General features: G+C 43.7%; 1 long non-coding RNA gene across 1 annotated transcript; it reads left to right on the top strand.

Annotated features, from left to right (window-relative positions):
- The first annotated feature begins 314 nt into the window (after nt 1-314).
- LOC307163799 lies at nt 315-1268 on the top strand. Its single transcript, XR_013822154.1, has 4 exons — nt 315-445; nt 912-953; nt 1093-1124; nt 1221-1268. It is a non-coding gene; the product is annotated as an uncharacterized lncRNA (long non-coding RNA).
- The last annotated feature ends 15740 nt before the right edge of the window (nt 1269-17008 follow it).

The following is a 17008-nucleotide window of genomic DNA, read 5'->3' on the forward strand; positions in this document are numbered from 1 at the left end:
GAACTGACTTAAGCTGGACTTTGAAGCTATTTTCTTCTAGAAAACAAACTTTCTTGCATTATTTTCCTGTTATCTCTGTAAAGCTACTTTGAAACAATCTTTATTGTAAAAAGCGCTGTATAAATAAAGGTGACTTGATATTTATTAAAAAGGTAGAAGGAACCTGAGCTTTTCTACTCCACTGAATTGAAGACCGAGGTCACTGCAGTTAAAATCTCTTGCTGAGTTAATCCACCTTTAAACTATTAATGTCTATGAACAAATATGTATTTTTATGTTTGTGTGCCTCAGCATTTCTGAGTGAACACCGCTGGTTTACTCACTATTTTAAAGTGTACTGTCGATCACGTGATATGACGTCATGACGTGCAGCTGACGTTACCTGAAAAATCTATCCAAGATGGCTACCCTCTCGAGCGACGTGGTATCAAGAATGAAACAACTTGTAAGTAAACCAAAACACTTTAAAACTACTTTGCTTGTTGTAATATTGTAAGAATATCATATTACACGTGATATTTGACTGTTAGACGAGGCTATTTTTAAGTTGCAAGCGCGGTGCCGCGGGCGCGATTGCCGTCAGTCCGCCTGCTAGTTACAGAATATCCTGTGTAACGTTAGCAGCTACTGTTAATGTCGTGGCAGGGCAATAATGTTAACGTTAGTCAATAACTCTTTTCAGCAAGCGATAGTCCTTCTGTTTTTGAGTGTGTTGCTGCTGTTTGTGTTAAGCGCCCTGCTCTGGCAAGTTCAATGTGATGTTATTCCTACATGCACCCAAATGAGCTAGTGGCTAACGTTAGCAGTTATGTTAACTTTTACTCAAACAAAGTTAAGGTTATGGACATAATAGTTACTGAATGAACTATGCAAGTTTTTATTAAACCTTTACAAACGTCTTTTCATTATAGGTTTAAGTGGAAGGAGTGCAGTGAGCATCCCCCAAAATCAAGGTGACTCAAATGTTAATTTAGGCTGTAACTATTTTTCACCATTTATTTTATTTGGAGCCTAGCAGCTAATTCATTAGCATCAATCAAAAGTCTCTTAAAAATTAAATATCTTGCTGTCTGTTTTTGTGTGCATGTGCAGACCTACATTGTCACCAGAGAGCAACTTTATCGGTAAGTTACATTAACTTGAAATTTTGTATCATTCATTTGTAAAGAGGTTGATTGCATAATTTGACTGGTTTCATATTGATTGTTTTATCTGTGCAGGTGAAGGACTTCTTGGGGAAATGGCCGGCTCTTCGGATTGAATCACAGGTAAAACAGACTCACTTCTCTTTCCTGCCACTCTTCACACATATTTCTATGCCAAATTCTCCCCCGCAGGGAGCCGTACCGTGGAAGAATACACATATGGGATCGCAGTAGGGATCACAACATATGGACCCAGCCTAACACAGTTTCCACCAGTTCATACGAGTGATAGGCCTGGCTTCGGACGTTCCGCCACGTCCGTTGCCTCCGGGGCAGCACTTGCAGGCTCACCACCTGGTCCCGTAGGATAGGTTGGAACTCTGGGCACATATCCAGGCCGGGGTCTCAGGTGTCATGAGAGTTAGCCGGACCGAACTCCAGGCACGATTCGTTGACCGAAAATGCAGGCAAGTCCCTACCCTCTAGATAGAAACCAAACAAGCAAGATAAATGTTTCTTTAAAAACTGTATTTTTAACTCACTGCCTGTAGGGCTCAAGGGAGGTTTCTGCAGTGCAGTAGCACCAGAGATTAGTCCCAAGAGGGTAAAGAGGGGACGCAAGGAGGCTATTTCTTTTCTCCTTGCTCCCGTCAGGAACCTGACGATCAAGTCATACTTCCCACGGATTTGTATCTACTGCATCATGATGTGCGTCACAGGATGGAAGCACTGAAGTGACCGAACACCTTCGGGATCTCCTCATGGAGAGAACACTCAATTCAATGAATAGGTTCCACTTCTAAGGGGGAGCGAGCCTCTTTTTTAAGAGGTGCTCTCACAGAAGTGATGGTCTCTACGGCATAAAATATTCTTGCGGTAGTAACCAGAACCTCCGCATCCCGTTCTTTTTAGAACCAGACCTGGAACTCTCCAAGGTCTAGACACGGGTGCCATCATGCCCTATCCCTGAGAACCTACTCAGAGGATTGAGTCAGGAAGCCTGTAGAGAGGAGAGGTCAGTTGGGCCAATAAGGGGCAACTATCAGGACCTGCTCCATCTCTTCCTGATTTTAGCACCGTAGTGCAAGAAGGCTCACTGGGGAACGCATTTATGCGGGCACCCCAGGGCCAGCTGTGGCCAGAGTTTTTTCTGTGTTGAGGGATATCCACTCAGACAGGAGAAGAAATAACTGGCGGAGGGATGAAGCCGTGTGGCTGCATCTGCCATATGCCCTAGGAGCCTCTGAAAAAGTTTCAGTGGGACCCTTTCTCATTTCTTGAATACCACTGAGCTGACACACCTCTATCTGAGAGATGCGCTGGACCGAGACCATCTCCATTCTAGAAAAGAGATCCTCAACCCTTGGACAGCTTACTCTTTCCCAGTTGACCTGAAGACCCAACTGGCTATGGAGCACTTGAAGGGTAGGACCATGTACTGATACTTTGTACCTTCAAACGCAAGAAAACAGGAGGACTGTGGAGCAGAAGGATAGAGATCTGAAGTACATGTCTTTCAGGTCGAACGCTGCAGACCAAGCTTGGGGACTGGGCATTTTTGAAAATGCATCTCTGTGTTTAGCAAGTGAACTGAGGCCTTCGAAAAAGGGCCCGTTTCAGTTGACACAGATCTAAGATGGTCGTAACCCACCACACATTTAAGGTACAATGAAGTACCTCCTGGCTGGAGGCTGCTGTGGAGGCCCAGCGGGAGCAGCGGCAGGGGAACACCCTAGGCGACGAGCAGGCGGAGGAACTGCCACCGGCAGCGGGGTAGAGGCAGCAGCGGGCCACCTGGGCAGGATGTGCCTCTGTCTGCGCTTGGGCGGCAGAAAACTGCTGGGCGCAGTTCTCCGCCACATTGCCGACCAGCCCAACCTGGGAAATTGGGGAGACCAGGAACCGAATCTTGTCCGCATCCACCATAACAACCAGGCTGAGCCAACGGTTGTGCTCCTGGACCACTAACGTGGACATCGCCAGACCGATCATGCACACCACGACACTCATGCCCCAGAGGGCGAGGTTGGATGTGGTGCGGAGCTCACCTATGAACGCACGGTCTGGGCTACCCTCGTGCATGTCCATGAGTACCCTGGCCTGATAGACCTGTAGCAGCGCCATGGCACTCAAGAGGAGGCGGCTTGCCCACAGGTCTTGTAAGCTCTGCCCGTCAGAGTCGGCGAGAACTCACAGGCTTTAGGGGGAGACAAGGGGCCCCGTCCAAAAAGCAGTGGCCACCGGACACAGGTGCACCTGTGTCGTGCCAGACCATTCTATTGGAGAGACACCCACCGTCAAGGGTAGTGAGGGGGGAAAAGCTTATTCGGCCAGTTTCTGGCAGAGAAAGGTGCTGTCTATGACCTGGTAAGCTCTCCATGCACTTCGGGAAAGAAAGGCATTGGGGCAGCGAGCTGAGAACCAGCGCGGCCCGTCCCGAGATACCAATCATCCAACTGAGACTGTTCGGGACACAGTGGAGATTTCCGACTGCCTCGGCAGCCCGATTCTGCATAGCTGATATTTTTGGATCTGGCTTGGGCAACGTTACACTCCCAGAGGGAGATAACGCAGGGATTGTTTACCGGGCGGGGAAGTCTCATTACGATCATCTGAAATACCCATCCCACATGGCGCTGTAGCGGGGCGTGGTAATGGGGACTCCACCATCACGCATGAAGGCGAGTCTCGATCTCAACACCGCGATAGTCATATCTTCGCAATGAGAACTCAAACTATCCACAAAAGCTGCTTCAGCGTGCTGCATATATATATATATATATATATATATATATATATATATATATATACATACATTCTACAAACACGTGTCGTGGATTTTTTCCTAAACTAATTACCTGGCTCTATCTTTTGGGTCTCGTCCTAAACGTCCCCACTTTATAGATCACCGGACTACCTGGCTCTATCTTTTGGGTCTCGTTCCTGACGTCCCCACTTTATAGATCACCTGTAACTGACTACCTGGCTCTAAACTAGTTTTCTAAAATTCTAACTTCCTACCTAAACTAGCTTCCTGCGCAGGAATAAATTGACAAACAGACCTGCAAATGTTCTTTAAATGCTTTAATCACGGCCAGGAGATCTTCCCGAGCAGTTCTCAGGGAATCTCTCCCAAGAAACAAGGCCGGAGGATCTCAGACAAATTCCATTGAGAATCCCACCGAAAAACACATATACAACAGTTTTTATAGAATCAGGGTATGGCATAAATTTCATGCTGCATTACATAATTTCCCCACTATTTGATTGGTTCTTCATATGCAAACCCCTCTGTTACTAGGTAAAGCAAACTTTGATCTTGTGATTACTTATCACAAGGTTTTAATGATGACTTAATTTGTTCTAACAGACTGTCTAGTTTTACTTCCCCTAACTATGTTATTTTTACCCATAGACACATACTCAGTCACAAGTTTTTCCCCAAAGAGTTTTGACACATTAAAAGCATATGAATGTTATTCCTGCAAGAAAAACAAATGTTAGTTGATTAATTAACGTTGATTAATTAAAATCCACCACACACGTTATACAACTATTGTGACCGTCCATTTGGGGGGACAGGGAATGATCGCATCCAGAAATGCACGGGTGGAATGGCATCTCAAAAAAGACGCAAACGCACCCGTGTTGCTCTTTCAGGAAATGGGACCCATCACCAGTGCCGGAGCACGCAGGGGAATGGCCGCACCAACAGTGAACTGAAACAGTGAAGCACTCATTTTTCTGCCCTCTAACTGGCCGTCAACAAACACAGAAATTTGATTATGTTAAAACAGCATTTGAGAGCTCAAAGCTCGCGATAACTGCTGCACTCGCGCTGTAGAACCACCAGCAACTGGGAGAGTCTTCCTAGAAGAACACAGACACACTCGCTCGTTGTATACAACAATACTCTTCAGAGAAATCAAAAACGATCAGCTCCGAAGCAAAAAGCAACTAGTGTATGCATCCACTTCCGTATTTATACCTACGCCGCAGGGGCGGAGTGTGCGATGCGAATCACGCACGCCAATTGCATTGGCTCGTTCAATAGTACTCGAAGATGACAGGCTCCCTAGCGTGATCCCATTCAGTCGAACGTCGACTACGTCGAACGTGAACGACTGAAAGGGAACTGTGTGTTTTTTGTAAAACGGAAAAATGCATAAAAATAAGGCTTTTATTAAAACACTGAATACAAAATTGCTGACCAACACACAAATCATTCACAATTGCTAAATTAGGCTAAAATAGAAGTCAGAGTGATACTAAATGAAGAGCCATTTGAGAGCCGTAAGAGCCGGCTCTTGTAAGGGAGCCGAGCCAAAAGAGCCGAATCTTTGAAAAGAGCCGGACATTACCACTTTCAGAAACCCTCCACCTTCCCCAGCTCCACCTGTATAGATCTGCTACCGGTAATTAATGTACGCTATATTGTACAGCAGCAGCATGTCTTACTTGCTCACAACAGCGTGTCGTGCATGTATTGGCAGTAGCAAGACCCGTACTTGCTCTGCCGCAGCAGCAGCAATAACCTACAGCATGCAGCAGCAGTGTAGCAGATTTCCGCCAAGACCAAACAATCAACATGGTCATACCCATTACCATGCCAATCACTCTGAGAGTTGTCATGACAGAACTATATTAGCGTCCACACCAAGGGACGATATCGTTTTGTCATTCTAAGCGTGTGCTTGTCTGTCACTTTAAATGTTTGAGCTTGTTACAGCAGGATGGATTCTGATTGGCTGTCAATGTTTTTATCGTTCATCAGCTGGATAGAATCATTCGTGAAAGTGATTCCAACGAAATCGTTTCTCTATGCCGTTATCGTTACAGCTATGGTGTGGACTCTGCTATTCTTTAATATTGAGATAGCTATGGTGTGGACTCTATTATTTAATTCTGAAGGTTTACTGAGCCCAAATGCTGTCAGAGTCTGTTCTGTTTTTATTTTTCATTGTGTTCAGTGACTGTTTGCTCTCTGTATATAAGTCCTCAGTTTGAGTTAGTTCTTTGTTCTGCATTATTTGTTATGAGGTTGTGTTTCTCCATGTTATTCTCCTGTTTCTTGTGTTGGAAGTTAAAATTAAATACTATTTTATTCCTTTGCCGTGTGATTCATATCAAATGACAAAAAAACAAATGCAGTTTATTACATGATTCATAAAGTGTACAAAGAAAGCAATAACTTGAAAATAAACATAACTTAAACATATCTTTCACTAGATATGGCATGGTGCATGGCGGCTATAAATACACAGACTACTGATGAGCAAATGAGTAACACCCGAATGCAATGAACCAATGAGACCTCAACACAAATGAAAACAAAAGCACATGGCATGAACACAAGGGAAATGTGGGAATCGCATGACATGAAAATGAAGAGCCCAACCAAACACAAGCTTTACAATTATTTACCATCACTGAATCAACCTAAATACATTAATTTATACACACAAAACTACATGTATGGGTATAATCTTGTATACATAGAAATAGCTCTTTAAGGTTCTAATAATTTGCATCAGTATTCTAAAGGGAAGATCATGGGAACACACTAGTAATGACTAAAGTGTTACCAAATCCATTGGAAGGAATTGCTATTCAAAATCTTACAAAAATCTCAAAAGCTTACAATGACTTCAGTCAATATTAGGTAGTTATCAGGTTTTTCACTTTAGAATACTGATCCAAATAATTAGTAGTTCCTTTAGAATGATGTAGTAATACTTGAGTCATTACTAGTGGGTTACCATTACCTTTTATTATAAATTATGCATTATTCATGTTCATTATGAACCTGTAGATAGTAGTTCTCTGGGAGGTATGAAAAAAATAGTAGTTATTGATTAGCTAATAGTGAACTACTACATTCATCTGAGCGCTATTACTTACTAATTTGTTAATCAAAGTTTATTGTTAGTTAATAGTAGTTACTAGAATGTTAATAATACGTTACTCGTTTGTTCCTGTTAGTAGGGTAGGAAGGGGGGGTTCACCTGCACCCGAAAGGTATATTTTTTTAACCTAGTTTTTTGTAATCCTTAAGGTGTCTAGTAAAGGAATTTTGATGTTCCCCACGCAAATTATTGTCCCATATGTGATTTTTTGTATCATCTTTTGTGTCCGTGCTTGATTTTCGGCTGTGAAAAATTAAAACTTTAAATCTACATAGAATCTGAACAATACATCCTACAGACACAATCCACCCCATTTTCTCTTCGTCTTTGCATGAGGAATTGATAGATATGAGGATTGTCATGATTAGATGATGTATGGTGCATTAAAACTCAAATAAACGCAAAAAAAGGTAAAAAAAATCGGTGACATTGGATCACTGGAACTCCTCCCCTATGGACCCTATAGATATATGTTTTCTAACTTTTGTATTTTTATAGTCTTTATGATGTCTAATAAAGCAAATGTTGATGATCCCTACTTGAAAAATTGTCACATGTTGGTCCAAATGAACATCTCCCATAATAAGGAGTTACCATTCAAACCGTTATATTGGTATTATATTTTTTGAAACAAAACAGAAAACCACTCATATAGTCAAATGTGTGTATATATAGGGTATAACAAATCCCCATTAGAATAAACTGAAATAGAAAAAAGTGATTCTAATCAAAGGTCAAAAGGTCAAGGGCAATGATGTCTATTCATCATACAGCAGGTCTTCATAATCGACCTCTTGCTCCTCGTCTTCTTCACCATCTCCATCCGTCTCCTCGACTGTTTCCTCCAGCAAATTAGTGAGTAAAGTGGGGATGATAGGTTCACAAGACCACACTGGTTCCAGGGTACCCTCTTCTGTCTTTTCCCAGCCTTGGCCAGGATCATGGGGCTTGGGACACCAGAATATCAGTGTGGCTGCTCTCTTGTAGTTGGCCAGACGGTGGTCGACACGGTTGATGTGTGGGACCAGGTTGTCTCTCCAGGGCGGGAGCCGGGACAAATCCACCTTGAATCTGGTGGTAAGCGTCTCTGTTAGGACGAATTAATCTGTGTTCGTTTGGTAACGCCTCGCTGCATGTTTAGGTTGCAGCTGTTTTGGTCTGAAATGTTTGGTTCCGGTTTGTCCGAAAAGTAAAGAGAGTTGCAAGCATAAATCTCTCGTCCAGCATCCTTTTTTATACACAACAACTGGCGATGAGGATGGCTGAATTTTCTCTTCCTCCTCCACCTCCTTTCCTCGCACTTCCCGGTGAGCCTACAATACCGTGGAATCGCTGGCATCAGTGTTTTGAAACATACCTACAAGCTACGGGACTAGCTGACGTGAGTGCAGTTCGGAAAACAGCATTGCTGAGGCACTGTTTAGGAGTCGAGGGACAACGGGTACTGGAGACGTTAACTGGCAACGGGACAAATACAGACTATGCAGGGACAGTGAAACTTTTAAAAGACCAGTTTGCTGCCCCACAGAGTGCTTTATTGAGACGGTTTATGTTTAGACAACGACACCAACTACCAGGGGAGTCCATCCATCAGTACGTCTCCAACCTAAAAGGTTTAGCCAGCCATTGTAAATTCAGCGCATTGACAGACGAGATGATACACAATCAACTGATTGAGCACACTACACAGGCTAAAATCAGGGAGACGTTGCTACTCGAATCAGACGACTTAACACTAGCTAAGGCTGTTGCCATTGCATTCCAAATTGAAAGTGCAGCGGAATGTGCAGCTAAATTAACACAGACAGAATCATCATTAAGCCAAGCAGTATGCATAAGAGCACAGTCACATGACCAGCAACAGCAGCAGCCATCTAGCTCTGGTTTGGATGTACCAGACACAGCCCCAGACCCAGTCATGCATCTCACAATACAACAAGGGCCGCGTCAGCGTCAAAGGCAGTTTTCCTGCGGTAACTGTGGATCAAACACGCATGCCACCAGAGCCCGGCACTGTCCAGCTAATGACCACACATGCCGTAACTGTGACAGGAAAAATCACTTTGCAAAAATGTGACGCTCTGCCCCCTCCAGGTCGGATGCACACACTCCCCGTGGTTCACCCACCATAATTCGCCATGTAACATCGGGGGCCCATGCAATTCAAGTCATGTACAGTGAATATAAACACAGTGTGTATTCCCCTGCTGCTAGACACAGGTGCAAGTGTCTCCCTTCTGAATGCCAATACATACCATAAGTTCTTTCATTCCTGTCCACTGTCCACGCCCACTGCTGTCCTACATGGGTATGGTAACTCAAAAATTGACTTGTTGAGGTCCATCACAGTGACTGTTAGCTATGGCACTAGGGTCTTGCCCTCCTTTGTCTTCAATGTTGCCCGACGAGGGGTGAATTTAATGGGGCTGGATCTGTTCATGGCATTGGGATTTTCACTCATTGACACAGGGGGGGGGCTGCCATTATGACTGTCGCTGCCGGACCAAATCAGAAGTGGTCATCACTGTTTGAAGGGCTGGGCTGTCTGTCTGCTTTTGCCCATCAACCCCTCATTGACTCCTCGGTGACGCCAGTCGTCCAGCCACTGCGCCGTATTCCACTGGCCCTGAAGGGATGGAGTGTCTGTTGAGATGCAGCGGCTGCTGGATGCCGGTATCATTGAGCCGATTGATGCTTCACCATGGATTTCAAATTTGGTTGTGGTAAGAAAGAAAACAGGGGCTCTGCGAGTCTGTGTGGACCTCCGCACAGTAAATAAAGCAGTCATCCCAGACAGATACCCATTGCCCACGTCGGAGGAGCTCACGGCACAATTTCACGGTTCCACTGTCTTTTCGAAACTGGATCTCAGAGAGGGCTATCTCCAGGTGCCCCTCAACCCTGAAAGCAGAAACCTGACTGCCTTCGTTAAACACCTCTGTGTTTTCCGCTACACGAGGATGCCGTTTGGCCTTAGCTCCACCCTCTCCTGCTTTCAAAAGGTCATGACCTCAGTACTGGCAGGTATACCAGGTGTTGTTATTTACCTTGATGATGTGGTGGTACATGGTGCTACTACGGCTATCCATGACAGTCGCCTGCAGAGTGTGTTCGAAGCCCTCACCAAGCACAGTTTAACCCCCTGAGGTTGGCTATCGCGCCGGCGCGATAGGCTCGTTTTTTTCCGTATGAGTGCAAAAAAAAAAAAAAAAAAAAAAATTAATTTTTATCTTATATGCTTGTGTTATACATCAATCGATCCTGTTTAGTGTGTATTTTTTTTGTGTATGCTCATAATAAAAACAAAGTGTTGTGCTTTTCGCCAAATAAAGAAAAATAAACATGATGCGAGTTGTGCCTCCTCTCCGTCAGTGAAGTCAATTCTGAAACGCGTCCGAAAATGAACTGTAACTCAGCGAATACTCAGTCAAACAGGCATACAGTCACACAGGCATGAAGCTTGAATTCTCTTCTTTTAAATGAAGTAATTTTTATAAAAAACAAATATTCACAGTTTATGTAATATGTATGCAAAGAGAGAGATGTCAGTCGTTCTCATCTCAGCTAATTAAGTTTTAATGTGCTCCGCCCACGGAGAGCGCGCGCTATTCAAACGCAAATGTGAGGCGATCCAAACAAACCTGTGAAACGCCCACATCAGCTGGATAACACACACGCGAGTTCACTTTCAGACTTATGTACTTTACGATGCTGTGAGGAATAATACTATCTTGATAATAATCCTGCAAAAATTTACCTCAGAAGTTCTGGAAGTATCATTTCGAGGAGCAAACGGATCCCGCTGAGGAATAGGTCAGTTCTATTTGCTTTGTTCTAATCTGAATGAATGAACGCACAGATGCGTGCTGTTGTGGAGCTACTACAGCTGGCAAAAATACTGTTTAAATATGAATCGCGTTACTATGAATGAATGAACGCACAGATGTGCACTGTTGTGGAGCTACTACAGCTGGCAAAAATACTGTTTTAATATGAATCGCGAATACAAAGAAAGATTACACTGGAAATATTGTTACAATTTTAAATGTTGTTGTAATTGTATAACCTTAAAAAAAAAAAAAAAATATATATATATATATATATATATATATATATATATATATATATATATATATATATATATATATATAAGGATAGATGTAAACCAAATCTTAAAAGGTCATTATAAGCCTTCTCTTTAAATAATTTTATTATGCTTTATTAGTGACACATTTGGGAAGAGAATATATTCCAAATCTGAAAATACAGTATGAGAACAATTAACTGCACAATTACTAGAAATGTTTACCTTGGATATTGTACAATTTGCAAGCAAAATTTGTGGAAAAAAACAACAAACCAGTTATATATTGTCCTTGCATTCTTGTGGCTCAGTCACACACCTGAATGAAAGGCTCATTACGTATGCAGCCTCATTATGCGGGCCCCATTGTCTCCGCAGGTGTGAATCACGCCCACCCGCATATGGCCTTTCCAAACAAAAAGTGTTTTACAAGATTTAAATCAATGTATTGTGTTATGTGAATGATTAGGCAGGATGATTTTCACATAATTTTGAAGAAAAAATTCTAGGCAACGTCATCCATTAGTCAAAAGTCTTATTTACATATATTTAGAATGTGTTTTATGGCCTTATTTCAGAAACTTTAGTTTTTTGTTTTTGAAAAAACCATGCATAAACATTATTCTATCAAAAATACAAACATGTACATGCAAGTTGTTCACATATTATGGTAGCCCTGTTTGTGCTAAATAGAGTGAATTTACACCTTTGCCATTAATATGTTTATAAGCAACTGAAAAAAGCACAAATGTCAGGGCATGTCAGAACATCTCAAGGACCCCAAAAACCCCTCAGACCCCAGAGGGTTAACCCTCAATGGCAGCAAATGTGTTTTTGCTGTGCCGGCCATTGAATATGTAGGCTTCCGACTTTCCACTGAGGGCATCTCTCCCCTTCAATCTAATGTGGAGGCCATCCTCTCCGTTCCTGAACCGACCTCGGCTGCCCAGCTCGCTTCATTCCTGGGCATGACGGGCTACTACATGAAGTTCATGCCTCACTATTCAGCCATAACAGCCCCACTGTGCCAGCTGCTTTGGAGAGATGAGCCGTGGGTCTGGTCGTTAGAATGCACCAAGGCAGTGCAAACTCTTAAAGCTCAACTTATCTCACCTCCAGTGTTGGCACATTTTGACATATCCAGTCACACCCTGGTCACCTGTGACACCTCGGCCATGGCGATAGGGGCTGTACTGTCACAAGTACAGAATGGCGTGGAGAGGCCTGTTGCATTCGCCTCCCGAGCTCTGAACCAAACCGAACAAAGATACTCAGTTGGGGAGTGGGAGGCACTCACTTGTATGTGGGCATGTGAGGGATGGCACCTCTACCTTTATGGCCGCCAGTTTACGCTGAGAACAGACAACCAGGCCTTGACAGCTCTGCTTTCCTCTACTGGCACCGGGCACAGGCCGCTGAAACTGCATCGTTGGTATGACCGCCTCCGCCAATACAACTATACTCTACAGTTTACCCCGGGCCGGGATAATGTCGTTGCAGACCTTCTCTCTCGGTCAGTTCCTGCCCAGGCCCTGCCTACCAGCGTCAACCACATCGAAAGTGAGATTATTCTCACGCTACACACTCTGCTCGAGTCCACGGTCACTCTACAGGAACTGAAGGCAGCCTCAAAACAGGATCCATTTATCTCCCAGCTCTGCATCTACAGTCGTCAGGGATGGCCACGGGAATTACCAGAGGAGCTGTTAGCTTTTTCTCTGGTCAAGCAGGAGCTCTCTTGTTGGAATGAGACATGTGTGGCGCGTGGGTTTTGCACCATGATTCCAGGGGCCCTTCGCGCCCGTGTGCTGGACATGGCACATGAGGGCCACCTGACAATAGTGAAACTTAAACAGAGATGCCGCGACCTGGTGTGGTGGCCAGGCATAGACAAAGACATTGAGGACCTTGTTAAAGAATGCCCAGCATGTCTTGTAAGTGGAAAGACTGGTCGTCGACCCCCGCCACCCCTGCAACCCCTGGCCTGGCCCTCAAAACCATGGGAGCATCTGCAATTAGACATATGTGGCGAGATCCACGGTGCCCCCCACTATCAGCGGTTCGTGGTCGTAGTGTATGTTTACACTCCAAATGGCCTGAGCTGACCACTACCGGCTCCGTCACCTCCTAGGTCATTGTGGACTTTCTGGAGTCTCTCTTCTCCCGCTGGGGCCTTCCACAGACCATTACCACCGACAATGGTCCACAGTTTGTATCTGTGGAGTTTACTTCATACCTGGAGAACAGGGGGATTCGACACATCCGTACAGCCCTGTATCACCCACAGGCAAACGGCAGGGGGGAACGCTTCCATCAATCCCTAAAAAATGACATCAGAGCACATCAGGCCCAGGGCTGTTCCTTTAAACAAGCCATACGTCTAACACTGCTACACTACCGGGCTACCCAGCATTCAACCACAGAGATATCACCAGATATCGCTGTGGCAGACTGGGTGAGAGCTCGCCGACCGCACAGGGAAAACAAGATGGTATCATTTTGGTCCACTCCACAGCAAGTGTTCTGCCGACTGGGACCAGCCACATACCTCCTAGATGATGGCACCCGCTGGCACGCCAGCTGCCTTCAGAAGGTGCCAGCACCTCCTGCAATGTTAACTCAGAACAGCGGGGACATAATGCCACCCAGAGCGGAGCAGGAGGACTCCATACCACAAGCAGCCGCACAGCCTGAAGATACTCCCTCGTTGTCACACCCAGTGCCCCCATCATCATTGTCGCTGCCCCTTTCCCCAGCCTCCCTAACACTGTTCGCCTCACCTTCAGCTGTGTGTTCTCCACAGCCAGTGCGCGCCAGGGCATGGCCCGATTACCTGAAGGACTTTGTGTCTACTTTTCATAGTTGAACCCCCCAGAGAGGGGAAAATGTTATGTCCGCTCAGGACGAATTAATCTGTGTTCGTTTGGTAACACCTCGCTGCATGTTTAGGTTGCAGCTGTTTTGGTCTGAAATGTCTGGTTCCGGTTTGTCCGAAAAGTAAAGAGAGTTGCATGCATAAATCTCTTGTCCAGCGTCCTTTTTTATACACATGTGTAACAGCCCGCTAGAGCTACCATTTGTGGACTTCCTGTGTGGCCACTCCTTCCACCAGCACTGTTTAGAGAGCTTCGCTGTTTCAACAGTCTCATCCTCTCCAATAATTTTTTTCAGCATGATGCTGCGCACGTTGTTCACAGATTTTTCGTGGGCCTGGCCATACATTACACATGTAAATACTTCAATGTCCTCCACCACATCTGGCTCCATAGACCACTGATCACCAAGTTTTGTATTGCAAAGTCACAATGTATCAATACCTATGTTAAGCATTAATTGCCATTACATGCTACAGGATATCTGACTAAAAATACTCACTTGAAGGCTGCATGGTACTTTGGATTACTCTGCATTTTTTTCAGAGGCCCAACCTTCCCTTTGCCTCTAAAGGTACTTGTAACGTCTTCTCCTGTGAAGACATATAGGCAGAGTATTGTTGTGTAGTAGTCTGCCCCCTTACATTCTGCCAGTTCGCTGACATTTAGGATCCGCCTGTGCTTTCCGGTCCCAATGTCGACGTACTAATTATTTATGTCCTCAGAAAACTTGGTGATCAGTGCTCTGTGGAACCAGATGTGGTGGAGGACATCGAGGTATTTACATGTGTAATGTATGGCCAGGCCCGCAAAAAATCTGTGAACAACGTGCGCAGCATCATGCTGAAAAAAATGATTGGAGAGGATGAGACGCTTACCACCAGATTCAAGGTGGATTTGTCCCGGCTCCCGCCCTGGAGAGATAACCTGGTCCTACACATCAACCGTGTCGACCACCGTCTGGCCAACTACAAGAGAGCAGCCACACCGATATTCTGGTGTCCCAAGCCCCATGATCCTGGCCAAGGCTGGGAAAAGACTGAAGAGGGTACCCTGGAACCAGTGTGGTCTTGTGGACCTATCCTCCCCACTTTACTCACTAATTTGCTGGAGGAAACAGTCGAGTAGATGGATGGAGATGGTGAAGAAGACGAGGAGCAAGAGGTCGATTATGAAGACCTGCTGTATGATGAATAGACATCATTGCCCTTGACCTTTTGACCTTTGATTAGAATCACTTTTTTCTATTTCAGTTTATTCTAATGGGGATTTGTTATACCCTATGTATACACACATTTGACTATATGAGTGGTTTTCTGTTTTGTTTCAAAAAATATAATACCAATATAACGGTTTGAATAGTAACTCCTTATTATGGGAGATGTTCATTTGGACCAACATGTGACAATATTTCAAGTAGGGATCAATAACATTTGCTTATTAGACATCATAAAGACTATAAAAATACAAAAGTTAGAAAACATATATCTATAGGGTCCATAGGGGAGGAGTTCCAGTGATCCAATGTCACCGATTTTTTACCTTTTCTTGCGTTTATTTGAGTTTTAATGCACCATACATCATCTAATCATGACAATCCTCATATCTATCAATTCCTCATGCAAAGACGAAGAGAAAATGGGGTGGATTGTGTCTGTAGGATGTATTGTTCAGATTCTATGTAGATTTAAAGTTTAAATTTTTCACAGCCGAAAATCAAGCACGGACACAAAAGATGATACAAAAAATCACATATGGGACAATAATTTGCGTGGGGAACATCAAAATTCCTTTACTAGACACCTTAAGGATTACAAAAAACTAGGTTAAAAAAATATACCTTTCGGGTGCAGGTGGACCTCCCCTTCCTACCAGACTATGTGTAGTTATTCATTAATGAAGGAACAATATTCTAAAGTGTTACCAAACATTAAATTGTTTAATACAACACCAAATTGCAAGAGAATATTTCATTATTTTTGGGTTGAAAATGCCTAAAATGTATTCAACAATGAGAAAAGCATCATTACTCTAGTCAAGCGAAAATCCTGACCCCTGCATTTTCCCTTGAATAAAGCAATGACAGATGCAAACCAAAAACAGAAATACTGAGCCAGAGGAAGATTTAATGAGGGATCGGAATGGGAAAAGCGTAAAAAAAAAAAACATTGTTAACCTTCAGCAGACCTCCGGCTGCAGTGTGACAAGATGCTTCATGACACCTTTAAAGAGACAGGATTTTTCATTCAGATCATTTAGGGAAACAAAAGTTAAGAAAGGGAATATTTACACATCATTGCTCTTTTGTGCAATTCATTATTGTTTCAATGAAATATTTGTTTTGGCTAAAGTGTGAGGTTCTCAGTTGATGGAAGACTGTCTGATTCATCTTTATTCTCAGGGGGATTCAGTGGAGGCCACTGTGTTGACTCATCAGACCTTGCCTGCAGTATCTCTGTGACACTTGTGTTACCAGGGTTTATGTTTCAAAGATTTCTATGTTGCATGCAATTTTCTGTGGGTAGCTGTTTGTAAGATGCCTAATGTGATTTAAATCATTCAGTTGCCACAAGAAATACACAGTACCACAACTATATTCTTTATAGTTACTGTTTCCCACATTTTAGAATAAACTCTGATGTAACCCTTTACAATAAGTATAATGCACTTTACAATATGGTTTTATTGTTAACATTAACTACATAAGTTAACATGAAATAACAATTAATGATACTTCTACAGTGTCACGGTGCTGTGGCTGTAGTAAAGTGCACATTGCAGTAGAAACAGAAATATATCCACAACAGAAACACTCAGGAAATCGCAGGAGATAACTTAAACACAACTATATTAACATATAGACGTTTACAATACCAGACAGGGAACAAAGGAAAACTCAGGGCTTAAATGCATGTGGAATAATCAAGGAGAACGGAATCAGGTGTGATGAACTAATTAAAAACCTATGAGACTACAAGGGTCTGTTTACACGAGAGAAGA

Source organism: Squalius cephalus, assembly GCF_949319135.1.
Source record: "Squalius cephalus genome assembly, chromosome: 8".
NCBI lineage: Eukaryota > Metazoa > Chordata > Actinopteri > Cypriniformes > Leuciscidae > Squalius > Squalius cephalus.